Below are 23,321 nucleotides of genomic sequence, written 5' to 3'. Positions count from 1 at the left end.
GGGTCAAAAAGGATCTTGCTGTGATTTATGTCATAGAGTGTTCTGCCTATGTTTTCCTCTAAGAGTTTTATAGTGTCTGGTCTTACATTTAGGTCTTTAATCCATTTTGAGTTTATTTTTGTGTATGGTGTTAGGGAGTGTTCTAATTTCATTCTTTTCCATGTAGCTGTCCAGTTTTCCCAGCACCACTTATTGAAGAGGCTGTCTTTTCTCCATTGTATATTCTTGTCTCCTTTATCAAAGATAAGGTGACCATATGTGTGTGGGTTTATCTCTGGGCTTTCTATCCTGTTCCATTGATCTATATTTCTGTTTTTGTGCCAGTACCATACTGTCTTGATTTCTGTAGCTTTGTAGTATAGTCTGAAGTCAGGAAGCCTGATTCCTCCAGCTCCATTTTTCTTTCTCAAGATTGCTTTGGCTGTTCTGGGTCTCTTGTGTTTCCATACAAATTGTGAAATTTTTTGTTCTAGTTCTGTGAAAAATGCCAGTGGTAGTTTGATAGGGATTGCATTGAATCTGTAGATTGCTTTGGGTAGTAGAGTCATTTTCACAATGTTGATTCCTCCAATCCAAGAACATGGTATATCTCTCCATCTATTTGTATCATCTTTAATTTCTTTCATCAGTGTCTTATAATTTTCTGCATACAGGTCTTTTGTCTCCTTAGGTAGGTTTATTCCTAGGTATTTTATTCTTTTTGTTGCAATGGTAAATGGAAGTGTTTTCTTAATTTCACTTTCAAGTCCCTCTGATTTTTATGTGTCAAATTGACAGGCCCATGGAGTGCCCAGATAGTTGGTTAAATATTATTCTGAGTATGCCTTTGAGACTGTTTCTGGATGAGATTAACATTTGACTTGGTAGACTGAGTAAAGCAGATTGCCCTCCCCAATGTGAATTGGCCTCATCCAGTCAACTGAAATCTTGAATAGAACAAGAAGGCTGAGTGATGGAGAATTCACTCCCTCACTGCCTGACTATCTTTGAGCTGGGATCAGTCTTCTGCTGAAAAATCAAATGCAGAATCTCATCCTGTGACTGGCTGAATTACAATGCAAATTGAACTCCTAGCCTCTCAGGGTGTCTACTATTAAACTGAGGGCACTGATGGGGAAGGAATAGGATCCTGTAAGATAGAATGGGTACATGTGGGAAGACCCTAATGAAGCTGGGGGCATTGTGCCCTAAATTCTGATGAGTCTTCTCTGCCAGTGGGAGAGGCCTCTACCAGGAGGCACATCAATGAATGGGAAGGTGAGACATTTTAGGCTCTATGCCAATGAAACTACAGGCAAAAAAAATGGGGGGGAGCGGAGTTAATTTACTGGCTGGAATGATTGATCTTCATTACCAAGGGGAAATTGATTTGCTGCTATACAACACAGGCAAGGAGGACTATGTCTGCAACCCAGAGGATTATTAGTGTGCCTCATAGTACTTCCTGTAGTGTGCCTCTTAGTACTTCCATGCCCAATAGTAAGAAGTAATAGAGAACTACAGCAACTAAAAACTGGCAGGATGATTGAGAACTCAGGAATAAAAGTTTGAGTCACTCCATCAGGTGAAAAAGCATCTGAGGTTCTGGAAGAAGGCAGGGGGAAATACAGAATGGATAGTGGAAGAAAGAAGAAAGAAGACATCGATGGTGATTACAGCCTCATGATCAAATACAGAAATGAGTATTATTGTAGTTTTGCCAATTTTCTTTCTGCTTGTTATATTTATGTATTTATTTTTATATGCTAGCCATTTTCTTTTTCTCTCTCCTTCCCATTTTTATTTTATATCATTTTTATTTTATGTACAAATAGTTGTTGGAAGTTAATTTTACAATTTAGTCCTTAGATAATAGAATATCAGTGGAACTGTGACTAAATTTGAGGAATAACTAACAGCCAGTAATGGATACAATGACTTTTGGAACTGTGTGGTGTCTCCTCATTTGGGGGAGAGAGTGATAACTTCCTCTCTTACGAGAAGAATAGTTATATCTTGTTAGGAAGAAATAAAATTGTTTTGTTGTGCAAGAATTCAAAAAGGGTGCACACAGAAGCTGAGTAGTCAAAGCGGTAGACTGTGCCACTTACTGATTTTTGCCTCTTGGCTTCAAATCCACTCCTTATGCCTGCTCTGCGCAAATGGATCTGGTCCATTTAAATATCTTTTCCTTTGCCAACCCGCACTGAAGCTTTGCCAGTAGAGGGAGCTAGAGAGGCATTGCAAGGTGGAAAATGGTTTTGCTTACTGGTTCTGGGGTGCCCATTCAGCAGGGTCCTGCAGCACACACAGCTTTCTCCAGCACCGGGGGCCTGAAGCACCCACACATTTTCCAGTGCCTGGCTCCTGCAGTGCGTGGTGACCGCCAGCACCCAGTGGCCAGCAGCTCCTCCCTGGAATCCCCCATCAGCCAGCTCACTAGCAGTTTGCCCCCGGCTTCTGAAGCACTCACGCAGCATCTTCATTCTCCAGTTCTTGCAACGCACATGCATAACAACCAGAAGTGCCTAGTGGCCGGCCACTCCCTCCACCCCCCCCACCCCCGCACCCTCCCTCAGGTAGTTTTGTATCAGAGTGCCTCTGATGACACACCTCCCCATGAACAACCTTCTTTGGCACCCTAGAGGGTGGATTTCTGCCAAGTTCCAGAAAGCAGATTTCCAGCAAGTTCCACCACTCAGAGAACCACGACCATATTATCTCCAACAAGGACTGGATCTCAGTTTGGGAGGAGCAAGGGCAGAGTAAGGTCTTCCTTGGGTGCTGTATTTCAGACCTGCTCATGCTCTCCTCTACCTTCTTGAACGTATGGATTATATTTGTAATAGCTGTTTTAGTGTCCTTTTGTCTATTGGTTCTCTCATCTGGGTCATTTTCTATGAATTCTTTTTCTCCTCATTATGGGTGTATTTTCCTGCTTCTTTGTTTTTCTTTCGGTACGCGGGTCTCTCACTGCTGCGGCCTCTCCCGTTGCGGAGCACAGGCTCCGGACGCGCAGGCTCAGCGGCCATGGCTCACAGACCCAGTCGCTCCGCGGCATGTGGGATCTTCCCGGAGCAGGGCACGAACCCGTGTCCCCTGCATCGGCAGGCGGACTCTCAACCACTGCGCCACCAGGGAAGCCCTGCTTCTTTGTTTTATTGGATGTCAGACATTGTAAATTTTACCTTGCTGAATGCTTTTTTTAAATTTTTGGTACTTAAAAATTTGGGAGACGGGGGTGGGCTTTGTTCTAGGACACAGTTAATCAATTTAATACTTTTGAGGCTTGCTTTTAAGTTTTTTTAGGCAGGACCTGAAGAGCCTTTGGTCCAGGGCTAATTTGACTGTTAGTCTAGAGCTACTTTAGTACTGAGGCAATACGTTTCTGAGGAGGTTTTTCCACTCAGGCTGATTTGGAAATGAACTATTCCTGCCTCTGAGGACTGTTCCTCCAGATCCTTTTCAGTGGCCTTTCCTTGGCCTCAGGCAGTTTTATCACATAGGCGTGCTGATCGGTACTTTGTTGAAGACTTGAAGGGAACCGTCTGTAGGTCTCCACAGCTTTCTCTCTGTGCGCAGCTCTCTCTTCCATAGCACTCTGACCTGTCCTGCAAATTCTAGCTGCTGTGACCTCCACAAACTCTTAACTGTGTCTTCTAAACTCAGGGAGACCACCAGGCTCCTTTTGAGTCCTCCCTGCCACATCCTTGCACTGCACATGGAAATTCTCTCCAGGTAATTATATGGTTTATTCATGTTTCCCTTCTCTGAGGAAACATGGTCCCATGTTTCCTGTTGTCTCATATCTATAAACCACCATTGCATATTATTTTATCTGGTTTTTTAGTTGTTTAAGGCAAGAAACTAACTCTAGTCCCTGTTCCTGCATCATGGCTGGAAACAGAAGTCCCCAAACTCTCTTTTCTGACCCATCTCCTGAGATGTTGCCTTCTGGAACTCACACTTAGTCATCAGCAGAATCCCTCCATCCTCAACCTCTTCTCTGAAGGTTGAGTTTGCCTTCTCACTCTAGTGGGAACATGAATCTTCCTGGACAATAGTGCAGTCCTCTTGAGCAGTGAATTCGCTCCCACAGCTCTCAGACCACAGATCTAGGAGGCATAAATGTCCTTGCACTTCACACACAGCCCCCAGATCATGTTCCCTTCCTACTCAGGAAGTCCTCTAGCTCCTCCTCCAGACTGAGGCACAAGCTTCAGTCTACAAGGCCTTCTCTGCATCTTTGTTACAGTCATCTACCACACCCCTCATCACTCCTCTTTAGGTTTTGAGGGTTTTTTCCCCTGGCTCACTGTCACTCTCTCCAGTTCCTCTCTTGTTCAGAACCTTGGTGATTTCAAAATCTACATGATGGTGGATTCAAAATACACATTCCAAACCTCTGGCTTCTCTGTTCCATGAGCTCTTCTTCTCCATTAATATTGTGCCCACCCTCCTTCAGCCACCCACTCCCATCATTATACCCTAACCTGTATGGATAACTTTAAGTGCAGCCTCTCTACAATATCAATTTCAAGGTTCTCACTCTTTGGGACTTCCCTGGCGGTCCAGTGGTAAAGAATCCGCCTTACAGCGCAGGAGACGTGGGTTCGATCCCTGGCCGGGAAACTAAGATCCCACATGCCACGGGGCAATTAAGCCCGCACGCCACAACTACTGAGCTTGCACGCCTCAACTAGAGAAGAGAAAACCTGCACGGCACAACTAGAGAGAAGCCTGCGCACCACAATGAAGAGCCAGTGCGCCGCAACGAAAGATCCCACATGCCTCAACGAAGATCCTGCATGCCGCAACTAAGACCTGACGCAGCCATAAGTAAATAAATAAATAAACAAACAAACAATAAATCTTTAAAAAAAAAAAAAAAGGCTCTCACTCTTTGACCACCACCTCTTCTTCCAACTCACTTTCCTTTTGTATTAGTCAGGGTTCTCCAGAGAAACAGAACCAATAGGATTTATATAGAGGGATTTATGATAAGGAATTGGCCTATGCAATTATGGAGGCTGACAAGTCCCAAGATCTTCACGGTGGTGACTCAGCCATCTGGAGAGCCAGGGGAGCCAATAGTGTAGTTCCAGTACAAACCTGAAGTCCTGAGAACCAGGAGAACTGTTGGTGTAGTTTCAGTTCAAAGGCCAGCAAGCTCAAGACCCAGGAAGAGTAGATATTTCAGTTCACAGCCAAAGGCAGGGAAAGGTGATGTCCCACTTCAAAGGCAGTCAGGCAGGAGGATTTCTTTTTTACCTGTGGGGAGAGTCAGGCTTTTTGTTCTATTCAGGCCTTCAATGGATTAGATGAGGCCCACTCACATCAGAGAGGGCAATCTGCTTTACTCAGTCTACTGATTTAAATGTTAATCTCATCCAAAAACACCCTCAAAGAAACACCTAGAATAATGTGTCACTAAATATCTGGGTACCCCATGGCCCAGCCAATTTGACATATAAAATTAACCATCACAAGTCCACCCCTTGTCAACTTGACACACATACACATCTCCTTAAGTCATACTTAATCTCCAAATGAAGGTAATAACAAGGTCATCCTTCTACCTAACATGATTCAGCTATCCTGCGTACACCAAAAATGCACTAACTCCTTCCCCAAAAGAGGAGGTAAAGTCCTTGGGTGATGTTTAATCTTCTCCTTGATATCCCATAACTTAAATACTATGATGTAAAGTTAACGATACTTAAATACTATGATATAAAGTGAATACATCTTATGTTCCATGATAAGAGAATACAAGCGGGAAGAAAAGGATATTTCACACACACACACACACACACACACGTTCATAACAAAATGTCTTATTCCATTTGGGCTGCTATAACAAAAATACCATAGCCTGGGTGGTTTACAAACAATATTTACTTCTTACAGTTCTGGAGGCTGGAAGGTCCAAGATGAAGGTGCTGGTAGATTTAGTGTCCAGTGAGGACCTGCTTCCTGGTTTATAGATGTTCATCTTCTCACTGTGTCCTCACATGGTGGAAGGGGCAAGGGAGCTCTCTGGAGTTTCATTTATAAGGCCACTGATCCCATCCCTTTCATAAGGGCTCCACCCTCATGACCTAATTACCTCCCAAAGGCCCCACATCCAAAGTCCAACACACTGGGGAGAACGAACTTATGGTTACCAGTGTGGAAGGGTGGGGGGGAGGGATAGATTGGGGGTTTGGGACTGACATGTATACCCTGCTGTATTTAAAATAGATAACCAACAAGGACCTACTATATAGCACAGGAAACTCTACTCAGTACTCTGTAATAACCTAAATGGGAAAAGAATTTGAAAAAGAATAGATACATGTATATGTATAAGTGAATCACTTTGCTGTACACCTGAAACTAACACAACATTGTTAATCAGCTATATTCCAATATAAAATTTAAAAATTATTTTAAAAATAAATAAAATTTCAAAAAAAAGTCCAACACATTGGGGATTATGGTTGCAACATATGAATTTTGAGGGGCACAAAAATTCAGTATAGCACAAAATAAGGAGGAAGTACTCACAATTACAGTCGTCATTTCTGTAACTGGTCATGCGCTTGTAGCTGGTATTCATAACCACCTTCTTCCACAACCCATCCCATATTCCTTTTGCTTTTAGCAAGAACCTCAGCTTGTTGTGGTTCTTTACCTTCATTCTTGAAGGATCTGGGCCATTAGTGGCCCTGCCTGAATTGGGTTGTTATAGTTTTCCATTGTCCTCAATCGCAGGGCATGGTAATACTAAGGGATCACCTGTATTCCAGACATACTCTTTCTTACCTCCATTGTGAAGTAGTTGTCCAATGTCCCCTTGGTAGTGAGGATTCACGCCAGCCAGCACAGTAATTCACTTCTTTGACTGTTGATTCAGAGACACAAAAGGACCAAAGAGGTGGGCAGCAGTCTTAACTTTCATTTCAATGGAATTACTGTTGCATCTCCTTGTGGAAGCATTCCTCCCTTTTGAGCTAAGGCCTCTGGGCCAGCAGAGCACACGGTGTGGGAACAGGAAGCACCCCATGGTCCAGTAAAGTTGACACATAAAATTAACCATCACACCCTTCAACCCCATTAGGACCCAGAATTTATTGATGCCACTACCTTTTTCCTGTTCCAGACCTCTCTCATGTCCTCACTTTCCTCCTTACCCAGCTTAAATTCTATGGTCCATAATTATGTTTGATTGTACCTCTCTTACTTCATTGGATTCACTACAGCCTATCTCCTAATGAAAATATAGATCCAGGCAGTGATCACTAATGATTGCCACATCCCAAAAAGAGACATACTGGATATCACCAGATGTGAAAACTATATTCCATTCTGTGTACCTGTGTCTGACAGTGTGTTTTAGGAAAATTTCTATGGCTACTTCTGGGTGTGTGTGACCCCAGTCTGCATGCCCCTTTGTTTCTCAGCACCTTCGCTTGTGTATGTACCTGTGTGACTGTGTCTGTATAGGTTTGGTTTGGCATTGCTGTGTGTTAGCCTGCATGGGCTCTGCTCATACCTGTGCTCACGGGCTGTGTGTCCACATGGCATGTGGGTCTCTATGGGATTTGTGTCTCTTTGTGAGTGACTAATGGTCACTATACTGAGTGTCTCTGGGTGACTGTATCTGCAGGTGTCTGTGTTTGCTGTTGCCATGTGCCAGAGTGTGTGTGCCTATGTCTGGGTTTGTGTGCCATGGGTGTGTGAGCAACGCATGGTCACTGTACGTGGGTGTGTCTGGGTCACTCAGGGGGCTGTGTCTGTACCTCTGACTGAAAGAGAGACATAGCAAGAAGATTGTGATCTAGAATCTTCTCCCCTCCCACTCCTATAGGCCAAGACATGCACTGCAAGAGTCAGGTGATCCACTGGGTGGGAAGCACCTGCCACCTGTGATAAACCATAATGGAAAAGAATATGAAAAAGAATGTATAGGGAGTTCCCTGGTTGCCTAGTGGTTAGGATTCTGGGCTTTCACTGCCATGGCCCGGGTTCAATCCCTGGTCGGGGAAGATCCTGCAAGCTGCGTGGTGCAGCCAAAAAAACCCAAAAAACAGAAAGTATATATATATATCTGAATCATTTTGCTGTACAGCAGAAATTAACATGTAAATCAACTATACTTCAATAAAAATTCTTTTAAAAAAAAGAAAATGGATTCTTAGGTATAACACCAAAATTACAGACAACAAAAGAAAAAATAGATGAATTGGGTTTCATAAACATTAAAAACTTTTGTGGATCAAAGACCATTATCAAGAAAGTGAAAAGACAACCTACGGAATAGGAGAACGTGTTTGCAAATCATATGTCTGATAAGGGTCTAGTATCCAGAATATATTTTTTAAAAGTCTTACAAGTCAACAACAACAACAACAAAATCTAATTTTTAAAATGGGCAAAGAACTTGAATAGACATTTCTCCAAAGAAGATATTCAAATGGCTAGAAAGCACACGAAAAGATGCTCAACATCTTTCATCATTAGGAAAATGCAAATCAAACCCACAATGAGGTACCATTCCCAATATGACTGCTATAATTTAAAAAAAAAAAAAAACAGAAAATAAATGTTGGTGAGGATGTGGAGAAATTGGAACCCCTGTACACTGCTAGTGGAAATGTAAAATGGTTCAGCCACGGTGGAAACAGTTTGGCGGTTCCTCAAAAAGCTAAACAAACAAACAAAAAAGCTAAATATAGAATTACCACCTGATCCAGCAATTCCACTTCTAGGTAGACACACAAAAGAACTGAAAACTCGTACTCAACAAATAGATATGCATACATGTTAATAGCATAATTATTCACAGTACCCAAAATATGGAAACAGCCCATATATTCACCAACAGATGAATGGATAAACAAAATGTGGTATATACATACAAAGGAATATTATTCAGTCATAAAAAGTTATGAAGTACATACTATATATGTTACAACGTGGATGAATCTTGAAAACAGTATGCTATGTGAAAGAAGCCAGACATAAAATGTCACATATTGTATGATTCTACAATGGGTAAATACACAGAGATAGAACACAGATTGGTGGTTGTCAGGGGTTGGGAGGGTAGCAGGGATGGAATGGGGAGCAACTGCTTAATGGGTACAAAGTTTACTTATGAGGGTGATGAAAATGTTTTGGAACTAGATAGAGGTGGTGGCTGCATAATATTGTGAATATACTAGTTGTCACTGAATTGCTTACTTTATAATAGTTAATTTTATGTTATGTGAACTTCACCTCAATTTAAAAAAGAAAGCAAAAAAAGAGGGAAAGAGGAGGAGGAGGAAAGAAGGGGAAGGAGGAAGGAATCTAACTCTCTGGTGGGGCCTGGGGGAGTGGGTTTTCCTTCAGACATTTTTTCCAGCTTTACTGAGATGTAACTGACATACAATATTGTGTAAGTTTAAGAAGTACAATGTGATGGTTTGATACACTTATATATTGTGAAATGCTTATCACAATAAGGTTAGTTAATGCATCCTTTACCTCACATGATGACCATTTTGTTGTTGTTATGGTGAGAACATAAAAACTACTCTCATAGCAACTTTCGAGTATACGGTACAGTATTGTTAACTATAGTCATTTCGCTGTACATTATATCCCCAGAATTTACTCATAAGTGAAATTTTGTACCCTTCGACCTTCAGACATTTTCATCACAGTAATTCATGAACATGGGAATAAGTCCCACAGTCCTGAGGGACTTTTGGTGAAAAACAAGGTTTCTGCATGACCCTGCTCACCCCATATTTCAGGCCCAGAGACAACCATTTATACCTCTTCAACCTCTTTCTGGTTTTAGTTCTTCCAGTGCTTTCTCCCATAACTCTAGAGCAGCACTGTCCAATAAAACATTCTGAATGATGGAAGTGTTCTATTTTTACACTGTCCAATATAGTAGCCACTAGCCATATATGGCTATTGAGGACTTAAATGTGGCAAGTGTGACTGAGGAACTGAATTCTTACTTTAATTTTTTTACTGTGGTAAAATATACAAAATAACATAAAATTTACCATCTTAACCATTTTTAAGTGTACATTTGAGTAGTATTAAGTACATTCGCATTGCTGTGCAACCGTCACTACCATCCGTCTCCTGAACTCTTTTCCTCTTGCAAAACTGAAACTTTGTACCTATTAAACAATCACTCCCCATTACCCTCTCCCCCAGCACCTGGCAACCATCATTCTACTTTCTGTCTCTATGAATTTGACCACTGTAGGTACTTCATATAAGTGGAATCATACAGTATTTGTCCTTTTGTGACTGACTTATTGCACTTAGCATAATTTCCTCAAGATTCATCCATGTTGTAGCATGTGTCAAATACTTTTAATTAATTTTAATTAATTTATTTGCAAATAGACACATGTAGTTAGTGGCTACCATATTAGACAGTGCAGCTCTAGATAATATTCTTCCATCACTTTGTCTCAAACTCGATATAAACTGTTCTAGAGTAGAGAAAAAGGAAATTCCCCAATGGACTTGTTATGGCTCAAGTAACTCTATGTACTAGGAATTCACCTAAAGAATGTTGATAGAATTTTTTTTATTTAATCCAAATCATTTATTTAATCCAAAATTAAAATAAATTGGTGGTAAGGAAATAGATGGTTACATGACACAAGATAAAAAGCCTAATTCTATATTTAAAAAAAAATCAAACCTTGGGAAGTCCCTGGCGGTCCAGTGGTTAGGACCGGGTTCAATCCCTGGCTGGGGAACTAAGATCCCACAGGCCACTGGGTGCAACCAAAAAAAAAACAAAAAAAAATCAAACCTTTTGATAGTATTGAAAAATACCATCACCTCGTGTTGTGTGCATGAGCACCATAGGGTCAGGGATGCAGCAGCTGTCAGGTGGGTGGGGAGGAGGACGAGGCCTCAGCTTGAGGGACCCCGCAGCCCCTCTGTGCCTATGTCTGGCAGAGCTGGTGTGAGATGAAGAGGCAACCCTTCCCAGCAGCCCGGATAATCAAGAGTTTGGGCCGGACCTTTGAGCACACACCAAGATAGTGAGGAGTCAGACGAAAAGCACAGACTATGGCGCTGAAACGAATTAATAAGGAACTTAGTGATTTGGCCCACGACCCTCCAGCACAATGTTCTGTAGGTCCAGTTGGGGATGATGCTTCATTGACAAGTCACAATTATGGGACCTAATGACAACCCATATCAATGTGGTGTATTCTTCTTGACAATTCATCTTCCTACAGACTACCCCTTCAAACCAGGTTGCATTTACCATAAGAATTTATCATCCAAATATCAACAGGAATGGCTACATTTGTCTCGATATTCTAAGATCACAGGGGTCACCTGCTTTAACTACTTTTAAAGTTGTTGATAGAATTTTATTCCACACCTACCCCCACTCCAGGAAAAGAGAAGCAGAAGTTATATTTATTGTGTTAGGATTGAGGAAGTATGTCTTATGACAAAAGGTACAATAGCCTTTGAAGATGAGCTGTGAGCCCACATCTGCCTTAACATCCTTGGGGTGGGGAGAAGGGCCTTTTGATGAACAGAAAGCAGGTGGGAGAATTATCATGAGCGCTGAGCTGGGCTAGAACTACTGCTCTGATGCTCTGCCAGATCCATTCATTCATGCATGCATGTACATCACAAATGCTTATGCATTGCTTAACTCTGTACCCGGCCATGTTCTGGCTGCTGGGGACACACAACACAGTAACCAGACAAAGCCCCTGCCTTCATGAATGTCACTTTCTCACAAGACAGAGACAAATAATAAATGAGCAATAAAAATAAGAAACTCAGATGATGATACTGAGTGCAAATCAGAGCAAAGGGAGAGGGAGTGCCGGGTCGTTGAGATAGGGAGGCCTTGTTATTTTATATGACATGGTCAGGGCAGAGCTCACTGAGGAGGTGACATTCAAGCGGAGACCTGAAGGAAGTCTGGATTATTAGGCTGACTGCTTCCTATGGTCTAGTTTAACATGTTCTTCTGACGCCTGGAGACCTATAAACTGGTAGTTGGATCTAGAAATTGACCTTCTACACGTTCAGTTTTGGGGCAAGAATCCTTCATAGGTGGTGCTGTGAGGTCTTCCATCAGGAAGCATGTACGTCCGGTTCTCTCTTGTGATGCTGTGGCCCTAGATAGTCATTGCCTGGATCCACTGCTTCATTAGTGGTGTGCAAAGTGATGAGAGTCCATCATTCCTTCTTCAGTATAAGAGTTATTTTTAAAATCCTTGTTACACAGAGATTACTTTCAAACAATTCTGCCTCCCTTTGTCCTAAAGCCCCTCAGTTCAAAAAAAAATTTTTTTTATTGAATGAAAGACTCTTTAAATTCTATAGTGCTTTATAATTTTCAAAAGTTTCACACAGGGACTTCCCTGGTGGCACAGTGGTTAAGAATCCACCTGCCAATACAGGGGACACGGGTTCGATCCCTGGTCCGGGAAGATCCCACATGCCACAGAGCAACAAAGTCCGTGCGCCACAATTACTGAGCCTGCACTCTAGAGCCTGCAAGCCACAACTACTGAAGCCCACGCACCTAGAGCCCACGCACTGCAACAAAGAGTAGCCCCCGCTCGCCGCAACTAGAGAAAGCCTGCATGCAGCAACAAAGACCCAATGCAGCCAAAAATAAAAATAAATAAATAAATTTGTATAAAAAGAAGTTTCACAGCCATAATTTCATATAATCCCATAATACCCCTTTTTTCCCCTACCCCTATATTATCCCTCCCCCCAAAGCTCCTCAGTTTCAATGCTCATGTTACAAGAGTCCCAGTTTGGTCAAAGTCATCTACCAACTCTCATTTCTGTGGAATTTTAGCTCCTAGATTGCTATGCCTCTCTCCAATATCACCCCTCCCTTGAACCTTACTGATTTCATTTCCATTTAAATGACCCTTCCATTTCCACACAGAGACTTGGCCTCTCTTCCTTGACTTTCTCTCCTCCAGTGATCTTCTCAGTCACTCACTCCCACAGAAATAACCTTGACATCATCACCCAAACTGGAAAATGTACAATATTAAGTTCATGCATCCCACTCTCAGACAACTTCTTCCCATTGCTTCAGCTCATTCCCTCTAGTACCCCAACCAATCACGCTAAAAAACAGACGCCAAAACATCTTAAAGACTTTGCACCCATGGATACAGACACCTAGGCATATCAGAGACAAGTCACCATGAAAACATTCCCCCAAATCTTTATGACTTCAAATCCTGACAAAGATCCGTGAAAATCTCAGAAACCTCCCACATGGACTGAACCCCCAAAATTCATAACCCCCTAATCCCCCAGGTGCCTCACACCCTGGGACAAAGACCCACCCAAAAGTACAGGAATTTCAGACCACCTGGGGTACAGACCACCAATAGCACAGACCTCATCCTCCAAAACACAGCAGCAAACAACTTAGATACCTCATACATTAGACACATAGTCCCCAAGAGTTCTGAGACCTCCAACCCTGACACAAGCCTGCCTGTTTAAACCTCAGAGGCCCCAATCACCTCTGACACCTCACACATAAGACACAAATCCTCAGAGAGCTCAGAGGTATCTCACACCAGTGATCTTCTCAGTTGGTGATCTATCCCAAACAACTTAGAAACTACACACCCTGAAACACAGATCCACCAAAAGCTCATAGGCCACATATGGTGGCCACAGACCCCAAGCCTACACATCTCATACCATGGACACAGAATCCCAAACAGATTTGAGACCTTACGCCTTGGGACACAGAAACCCTGAAAGAACACAAACATCAGATCCTAAGACAGAAAACTTAAATCAGTTCAAAGATCCTCATTACGTGGCCCATCTCCACAAAAGCATCATAGAGAACTTAACACCCAGAGACACAGCCCTAGAAAGAGTACAGAGACAGCACATCCTGGAAACAGATCCCAAACAGAGGAGAGACATCTCATTCTATGACAAAATCCCCCAAACACCTGTAGATGCCACACATCCAAGGATACAGACCCACAAACTGCTTGGGCACTATCATCTTGAACAGAAACCCAGACAGCTGAGTGACCTCACATTCTGGACATAGGTACTAAATCAGCACAGCTCAGAGGCCTGAAACATACCTCTGAACAGGAACCAGGAATGAAAACCTTAAAATCAGAGCCTCCATACTCAGGGACACAGACCCACAGAATATCGAAACCTCACCATCAGGGAGAGTCTCACAAAAGTTTAGAGTCCCCACACCCTGGATAGCAAAAGCACAAAGGGCTCAGAGGCCTCAAACCCAGGTAGAAAATGGACAATCAGCTTGAAGAATTCACAACCTAGAAAACAGGACACCAGGGATTCCCTGGCGGTCCAGTGGTTAAGACTCCGCGCTTCCAGTGCAGGGGGCAAGGGTTCTAACCCTGGTCGGGGAACTAAGATCTCACACGCTGCTCAGTGTGGCCAAGAAAAGAGAGAAAAAAAAAAAAAAGAAAACAGGACACCAAACAACTTAGAGACCTCGTACCTTAGGACACAGATCCCCAAAAAGCCCAGAGACCTCACACCTGACACAGAAGAGCTCAGAGATTTCACTCTGTGGAACAAAGACGCAAGTAACTCAGATACCACACACCATGGTATTGAGACTCTACATATCAAACTATAGATTAGGGATTTCCCTGGTGGTCCAGTGGCTAAGACTTCGCGCTCCCAATGCAGGGAGTCCGGGTTTGATCCCTGGTCAGGGAACTAGATCCCACATGCCACAACTAAGAGTTCGCATGCCACACTAAGAGTTCGCATGCTGCAACTAAAGATCCCGCATGCCAAGACTGAAGATCCCGCACACGGCAACGAAGATCCTGCGTGCCAAAACTAAGACCCAGCACAGCCAAATAAATAAATAAGTATTAAAAAAATAAAATAAACTACAGATTAAAGATATCATGACATAGACGAAGGCCCTCAAGCAGCTCACACCCTGGGACACAGAGCCCCTAAACACCTAGTATCACCGTATGATAAAATGCCCCCATCAGCATTTGAGATTTCACAACTTGGAAGACAGACTCCCAAAATTACTTGTACACTTAACATCCTGCAAAGAGACTAAAAAGCTTATTGACCTCACATTTTGGACATAATTGCTAAATCGGCTCAGAAACCTGACACATGGCTAAACACCACCTTGGAACAGCAACGTGGCCTCAAATTCAAGGAGAGAACCTCAAAAATACAGAGATGTTTATAGTCAGGAACGCCAAGCCTCAAAATATCAAACACCTCACAACCATGGAAATGGACCCACAAAGACTTCAGAGAACTCATGCCATGGTCAAAAACAAATCAGCTCAGAGATTGCACAAGCTAGGAAGTGTGAGATGTCACACGTTGAGAAGTAGAACCCCAAAGGGTTCAGAGGCCTCACAGCCTGAGATACAGCCTAGAGACCTCACACTCTCAGACACAGACCCCCAGGCATCCCAAGGAATTCACAGCCTGAGACAAAGAAACACAAATATCTCAGTGACCTCACATCCTGTGGCAATGACTCCCAAACATCTCAGAACCTCAGACTGTGGGTCAGCAACCTCCAAATACTTCAGAGGGCTCATACCCTGGACATATAGACCAAAGTACTCAAAGTCTTCACGTACTGAGAAGCAGAGCCCCAAACAGTTCATGGACCCTGCGCCCTAGGACACAGATCCCCAAAGAACTAAGAGATCTCACACCTGGGACACTGCCCCTTAGCCAGTCTAGAAGCCTTACTCTGTCCCCTGCAGGTAAGGGGACAGTGTAGGTGGTCTGGTGTTGTGGCTGCTGTCTCCCTCCTCCCACCATGGGGCCAGGGAGGGAACTTTCTCCAGATTCTCCCTTATCCTTCCGATGAGAGTTTGGTGGGGTTCCTGAGGTAAAAACCTGCACTTCAGCCCCCAGAAGCTTCACACTCTCTCCCTAGCCTGCACTCAGCCTCCGGCAAACTGTCAAAATTTCTGGTTTAATGTTCCTTTCATCTCATATAGCTTCCAGTGGCTTCTGCCCCAGGTGAGCAAATGCTCTGGTCCTGTGTCTCCCTGCAGGCACTAGTTTCTCTCCAGATTTCAGGATGACCATCTGTCCTGTGATCTCAGTTCTCTGATGAGTTCACACTGTTGTTAATTTGCTCTCTGTCCAACTTATTTCTTGTTGTAAGGATGGGAGCTTCTTTTCTTCAGTTCCTTACATGTCCAAGTTGAAACCAGAAGTCTTTTCATTTATTTATTTATTTATTTTACTTTTGGCTGCGTTAGGTCTTCGTTGCTACATGCAGGCTTTCTCTAGTTGTGGCAAAGGGGGGCTACTCTTCATTGCAGTGGGCGGGCTTCTCATTGCGGTGGCCTCTCCTGTTGGTGGAGCACGGGCTCCAGGCACATGGGCTTCAGTAGTTGTGGCACACGGGCTTAGTTGCTCTGTGGCATGTGGGATCTTCCCGGACCAGGGCTCGAACCCATGTCCCCTGCATTGGCAGGCAGATTCTTACCCACTGTGCCACTAGGGAAGTCCCTTTTTCATTTATTTTTTATCTTAACAGCTTTCCTCTTTTTCATCTATTTCTCTTAAGCCATTATCTGTTGTGTTTATTTGTTCTTACATTCCTTCTAGTTTAGTCTTTGTTTCTGAAACGAGTTTTTGTTTTGTTTCTAATTCTTTAATTCTATCACTTCATTTCTGAATTTTTCTCTTTTTTTTAATATTTATTTATTTATTTACTTTTGGCTGCGTTGGGTCTTCATTGCTGCACACGGGCTCTCTCTAGTTGCGGCGAGCGGGGGCTACTCTTCATTGCGGTGGCTTCTCTTGTTGCGGAGCATGGGCTCTAGGTGCGCAGGCTTCAGTAGCTGTGGCACGGAGGCTCAGTAGTTGTGGCGCACGGGCTTAGTTGCTCCGCGGCATGTGGGATCTTCCCGGACCAGGGCTCAAGCCCATGTCCCCTGCATTGGCAGGCAGATTCTTAACCACTGCACCACCAGGGAAGTCCGATTGCTGGATTTTTCACGTTCTGATTTATGCTGTTTTTTCATATCTTGTATCACTTGTTAATCTCTTAGCTCATTTGGAAATACCAGTATGGAATTTTCATTGGTTTCGTAGGCATGTCTTTCTGGCATTCTCTCATTATCCATAGGGATGTTATTCTGCTCCTTATCCTCTTTTTTCTTATAATAACGTTATATGGGATTTGACCTCCTCTCTTTTATATGAAATCAATTTTCTTGAATGTTTAGAAGGGAAGCATGGTTCAGGATGGCTTTTTTAACTTCATGGCTCTATAGCTCCCTCTTCTATTTTTTGTAAAGAGCTCAAAACTATGGGTACTTGCTCTCTGAGATATTGGGGTTTCTGTTCTCCTCCCTCACTTTTATCTGGACCTTCTTTTTCCTTTAACACTATGTTCCTCCTACTCACATTGGATTCTATTCCCAGTGTTTCCAGTGTGGTTGTTTTGACAGTTCATAGGACTCAGACTGTTCCTCCTTTTCAGAATTATTCTTTATCTTTGTGTATGTATGAAAGTTCTATTAATAAATTTTTTTAAATCCCTATGAGAGAGAGAGAGTTGGGGCGGGGTGTGTGTGGTGAGAGAATGAAAACACTAGAATATTATTAATAAAGAATAATGTTAGGGAATACCCTGGTGGTCCAGTGGTTAGGACTCTGCACTCTCAGTGGCAAGGGCCCAGGTTCAATCCCTGGTCAGGGAATTAAGATCCCACAAGCCTTGTGGCAAAAAAAAAAGAATAATGTTAATGTTGGGGAAGGTGGACATCAGGTAGATGGACAGTGATGGCAGGAAGTTTTCCACTGCACAACATTTTTTTTTTTTTTGCCACACCGTGTGGCATACAGGATCTTAGTTCCCTGACCAGGGATCAAACCTGTGCCCCTGCATTGGGAGCACAGAGTCTTAACCACTGGACCACCAGGGAAGTCCGTCTACTGCACACCTTTTAATCTTCATTTTTGAAGTAAATGCATATCACCTATTCCAAATTTAAGTAATTCTTTAAATTGTGCCTACAAAAAAAAAAAAGACTTCAACCCATAAGGACAAAAAGAATTATAGAAGAAAATTCTGGAATGTAATTTGGTATGTGGGAGGCATATGGATGAGTGGTAATAGATATAGCAGACCAGAGAAAGCAAAATTATATACTAGCAGGTGGGAGGATAAAAATCAGCATAATATTGAAAGTGGAATCACCAAAAGACTCCAAAATTAACAGTATCAGGTACCTCTGGAAGTAGGAGTGCATCAAAAACACGAAAAAGTGCTCGACATTGTTAATCATTAGAGACATGCAAATCAAAACCACAGTGAGATTTCACCTCACACCTGTCAGAATGGCTATCATCAAAAACAGACCACAAATAACAAATGTTGGTTAGGATGTAGAGAAAAGGGAAACCTTGTACACTGTTGTTGGGAATATAAATTGGTGCAGCCATTATGGAAAACAGCATGGAGCTTTCTCAAAAAAACAAAAATAGAACTATCACATGACTCAGCAATTCTACTCCTGGGTATTTAACTGAAAAAAAAGCAAAAACACTAATTAGAAAAGATACATGCACCCCAATGTTCATAGCAGCATTATTTGCAATAGCCAAGATATGGAAGCAATCTAAGTGTCCATCAACAGATGAATGGATAAAGAAGATGTGGTACATATACACGATGGAATACTACTCAGCCATAAAAAAGAATGAAATTCTGCCATTTGCAACAACATGGAGAGACTTGGAGGGTATTATGAAGTGAAATGTCAGACAAAGAAAGACAAATACTGTATGATATCACTTACATGTGGAATCTAAAAAATAAAACAACTAGTGAATATAACAAAAAAGAAACAGACTCACAGATACAGAGGACAAACTAGTGGTTACCAGTGGATAGAGGGAAGGGGCGGCAAGAGAGGGGTAGGGGATTAAGAGGTAGAAACTACTATGTATAAAATAAATAAGCTACAAGGATATATTGTACAGCACAGGGAATATAGCCAATATTTTACAGTAACTATAAATGGGGTATAACCTTTAAAATTTTTGAATCACTATGTTGTACACCTGAAACTTACATTGTACATCAACTATACTTCAATATAAAAAATAAGAACTTAGACCCAAACATCTCCAGTTCCACTCCATGAATCTGGAAGGATATAAAATACCTGAACAACTATTAATAATTGACATAGGGACTTCCCTGATGGCACAGTGGTTAAGAATCTGCCTGCCAATGCAGGGGACATGGGTTCAAGCCCTGGTCCAGGAAGATCCCACATGCCACGGAGCAGCTAAGTCCGTGTGCCACAACTACTGAGCCTGCACTCTAGAGCCCGCGAGCCACAACTACTGAGCCCACATGCCACAACTACTGAAGCCCGTGTGCCCTAGAGCCCTCGTGCCACAACTACTGAGCCCACAAACCACAACTACTGAAGCCCGTGAGCCTAGGGCCCGTGCTCCACAGCAAGAGAAGCCACCGCTCGCCTCAACTAGAGAAAGCCCACACACAGCAATGAAGACCCAACACAGCCAAAAAATAAATAAAATTAAAAGAAGAAAAACACCCACCTTTAAAAGAAACATTTGACATATACAGGACACCAGAGCCAATGAAAACAGAATAAACTTTTTGAAATGCATATAGAACATTTACCAAAATTAGCCATATCCAGAGCTATAGAGTAAGCTTAATAAATTTCAAAGTATTGAAATAATTCAGAGCACATTCTCTGATCATAGTAGAAATATGTGATATCATAAATAACAATATGATAACTAGAAAATCCAGAACTGCTGGGAAATTAAGTAGTACATCACTAAATAACAGAAGGATCAATGTAGAAATCAAATTAGAAATTAGAAAACTAGGGGGTACAGCCAAAGCGGTCCTTAAAGAAATTTTTATAATCTTGAGTGCATATGTTGGGAAAAGAAAAGCCTGAAATTCCAAGGCAGTAACAAAAAAAAAAAAAACAGGAAGTACAGAAAACAAAATGGACTAATGGAGTGTCTGGCTCATAGTTAACATTCAAAAAAAAAAAAAGGAAGTACAGAAAACAAACACAAACAAAGTATAGAAAACAAATGTACAAAAAATATATATTAATAACCAAGAGTTGGTTGTTAGAAAACTTATTTTAAAAATTGATAAGGGCTTCCCTGGTGGTGCAGTGGTTAAGAATCTGCCTACCAGTGCAGGCGACACAGGTTCAAGCCCTGATCTGGGAAGATTCCACATGCCACAGAGCAACTAAGCCCGTGTGCCACAACTACTGAGCCTGTGCTCTAGAGCCCGCAAGCCACAACTACTGAGCCCACGTGCCACAACTACTGAAGCCCAGGTGCCTAGAGCCCATGCTCCGCAACAAGAGAAGCCACTGCAATGAGAAGCCCACGCAACTCAACGAAGAGTAGCCCCTGCTCGCCGCAACTAGAGAAAGCCCACGCAAAGCAACAAAGACCCAACACAGCCAAAAATAAAATAAATTAAAAAATAAAAAAAATTGATAAAGACCTAGAAAAACTAATCAAGAATAAAGAGAGAAGATATTAATAACAAATATCGGGAATAAAAAGGACATCCCTACAGGGGACCGCCCTGGCAGTCCAGTGGTTAAAACTCCATGCTTCCAGTGCAGGGGGCACAGGTTCGATCCCTGGTCAGAGAGCTAAGATCCTGCATGCCGTGCAGTGTGGCCAAAAAAATAATAATAGATAAATAAATTTTTTTTTAAAAAGGACCTCACTACAGATCTTATAGACATTGCAAGTATTAAAACATGGTTATGAACAATTTTATGCAAATAAATTTCACAATTTAGATTAAAATAGGTAAATTCCTTGAAAAACACAGCTCTCCAAATGAACATGAGAAGGTATAGACAATCAAGTTTTGGTCACAGTAAGCTGAAATAAAATGAGGTAAGATATATCCCCTTATTCTCCATTTTCTGTAAATAACCATGGAGGCTTGATATTTCCTCCTTAAATGTTAGATAGCATTCACTGGTGAAGCCATCTGGGCCTAGAGTTTTTTGTGGGGGAATGTTGTTGAATCCAACTTCTTTAACAGTTATAGAACAATTAAGAGTTTCTATTTCTTCTAATGTCAATCTTAGTCATTTTATTTTCGGGGAACTTGCCCATTTTATGTAAGATATCAAATTGTTCAAGTTGTTTATTGTATTTACTTATTATCCTTCATATATCTGTAGGATATGTAGTGATATCCTACTTTTTATAGCTGGTGTTAGTAATTTGAATTCTCACTTCTTTCTCTTGATCAGTCCTGCTAGAAAATTTTCAATTTTTTTGACCTTTGAAATGATTAGTAAAACTTATTTCATGAAAAAAAATGTGCCTACATACTGTCATACACTGCAGGTAGGAATGCAAAATAATACAGGACCTATGGAGAAAAATTTGGCAGTATTCATTGAAATTACAAATGCACATATACCCCTTGACCCAGCAATTTCATTTCTGGAAATGTACAAAACAATGCATATGTGATTATTCATGACAGCATTTTGATAGTTAGAAACAGAGGACAACTCAAGAATAAGTAAATTATGGTACATACACACAAAGAAATGCTCAGGAACTGTAAAAAGAGAATGAGAAAGTTCTCTATGTATTGATTTGTAAAGATTTCCAGGATATATGGTTAATAAAGCAAGATGCAAAACAGTGTATCTAGTATGCTACCTTTTGTGTAAGAAAGGGGGAATATGTATTCATACTTGTTTGTACATGCATAAAGGTATTCTGGACAGATACTCACTAAACTAATAAAGATGATTACAGAAGAAAACCCAAGCTCTTTGGCCTGGAATACAAATCCTTCAAGGATATGCTTTGAAGCCAGATTGCCTGCCACTTACTTTGGTCAAATTATTCTTTCTTCACCTGCAACACAGGATAATAGTACCTATCCTCATAGGGTTATGAGGATAAAATGGACTAATGGAGTGTCTGGCGCATAGTTAACATTCAATAAACGTTAGCTCATTTATCATCACAAGTATCTGGCTCTAGCCTACCTTCCCACCCGTGTCCTCAACAACTTCCCTACAGCTGTGGCTTTCAAGCCCAACTGTGTATTAGGATCACAGGGATTTTTAAAAAAATACTGAGGCCTGGGCCCCACCCCCACCCCAGACCATACAAATCAGAATCTCTAGGGAAGTGGGTTAGTGGAGCCCAGGCATTGACATTTTTAAACGACACCCCAGATGATTGTGATCATGCCTACCAGATTATGGATTCCCTCAATGCACCTGACACACGTCAGGCTCATTCCTGCCTCCACGCCTTTGCTCACACTATTCCCCGTCCCACTCCCACCCCGACTTGGGAAAACTTCTTCTCCATCCCACATCCCTGCCTGTTGAATTTCTGCTCATATTCCAAGACCTAATTTAGATGCCCTCGCCTCCATAAGGACCTTGCTTTTCTCCGCACACTCCTCCATTTGATGATTTCCTGCTGCCTACAGGATAAAGTTCTCCCCCACCACATATTTATTCCCTGTGCTTGTACCATACCAAACTATTTGCCCTCCTGCAGCCGCACTTATGCCTCAGCCTTTGCAATGCTCTTCCAAACCCCCAGCCTCAACCACACACTTAACCAACTCCTACTCATCCTTCAAGACCCAGCTCATGCAGCACTCCTGTGAAGCCTACTCTGAGCCCCTCTGCTAGTCTCCCTGAGGTAGAGTTAGGTATTCTCTGCCCTCTGTTCCCTCACACTTTGGACTTATTTCTAACACTCAGCACATTGTGTTAATTGTCGTATATTTGTCTGGGTTGCCAGTTAGTCTGAGCTTCTGGAGGGCAAGGATTGTGATTTTTCCATCTCTCTTACTTCCCTATAGCACAGACCCTGAACAAAGGAAGTACTTAGAGAATGTTTGACGAATTCTATTACTCTGTGGGGGTATTCATTCTGAAAATTGCTGGTCTTCCCTTCCTTCAAGTTAAAGCCCTGATAACTGAACAAAATAATCTAAGACTAGTATGAACATCACTGAGGAAACCGGTTTATATCACCTATTTCATTTTAGCCCATTTCTGTCCATAGACTCTAGGGCTAAGATCTCAATACCTTATTTACATTGTATTATCAAGCCAGGCTTTGAGGTCTAAGATCTCATTAAGATTAACAAGCCAGCCTTTCAGTACCACCCCCTCAACCAATTCACTGCCTGACAAATTGTTTTGCTTAGTCAATTGTCCTCACCTAGGCTATACATTAAAAAATCAGCTGGAGAGCTTTTCAACATCCTGCTG

The 23,321-nt window shown here is 42.1% G+C and overlaps 1 long non-coding RNA gene across 1 annotated transcript in view; it reads right to left on the bottom strand.

The window, feature by feature from the left end:
- LOC309839238 overlaps window positions 1–23,321 on the bottom strand; it is a 51,521-nt gene that overhangs the window by 24,527 nt on the left and 3,673 nt on the right. Inside the window, exons 2-4 of the long non-coding RNA XR_014298490.1 lie at window positions 6,787–6,865; window positions 5,888–5,988; window positions 5,092–5,250 (exon numbers count right to left, since the gene is read on the bottom strand). This is a non-coding gene — a long non-coding RNA (uncharacterized lncRNA). The remainder of the gene's footprint in view (window positions 1–5,091; window positions 5,251–5,887; window positions 5,989–6,786; window positions 6,866–23,321) is intronic.

The sequence above is a fragment of the Grampus griseus genome, assembly GCF_964374135.1.
Source record: "Grampus griseus genome assembly, chromosome: X".
In the NCBI taxonomy this organism is placed as follows: Eukaryota; Metazoa; Chordata; class Mammalia; order Artiodactyla; family Delphinidae; genus Grampus; species Grampus griseus.
Note: the sequence above shows the minus strand (reverse complement) of the source record. Positions and strands in the feature narration are given on the sequence as shown.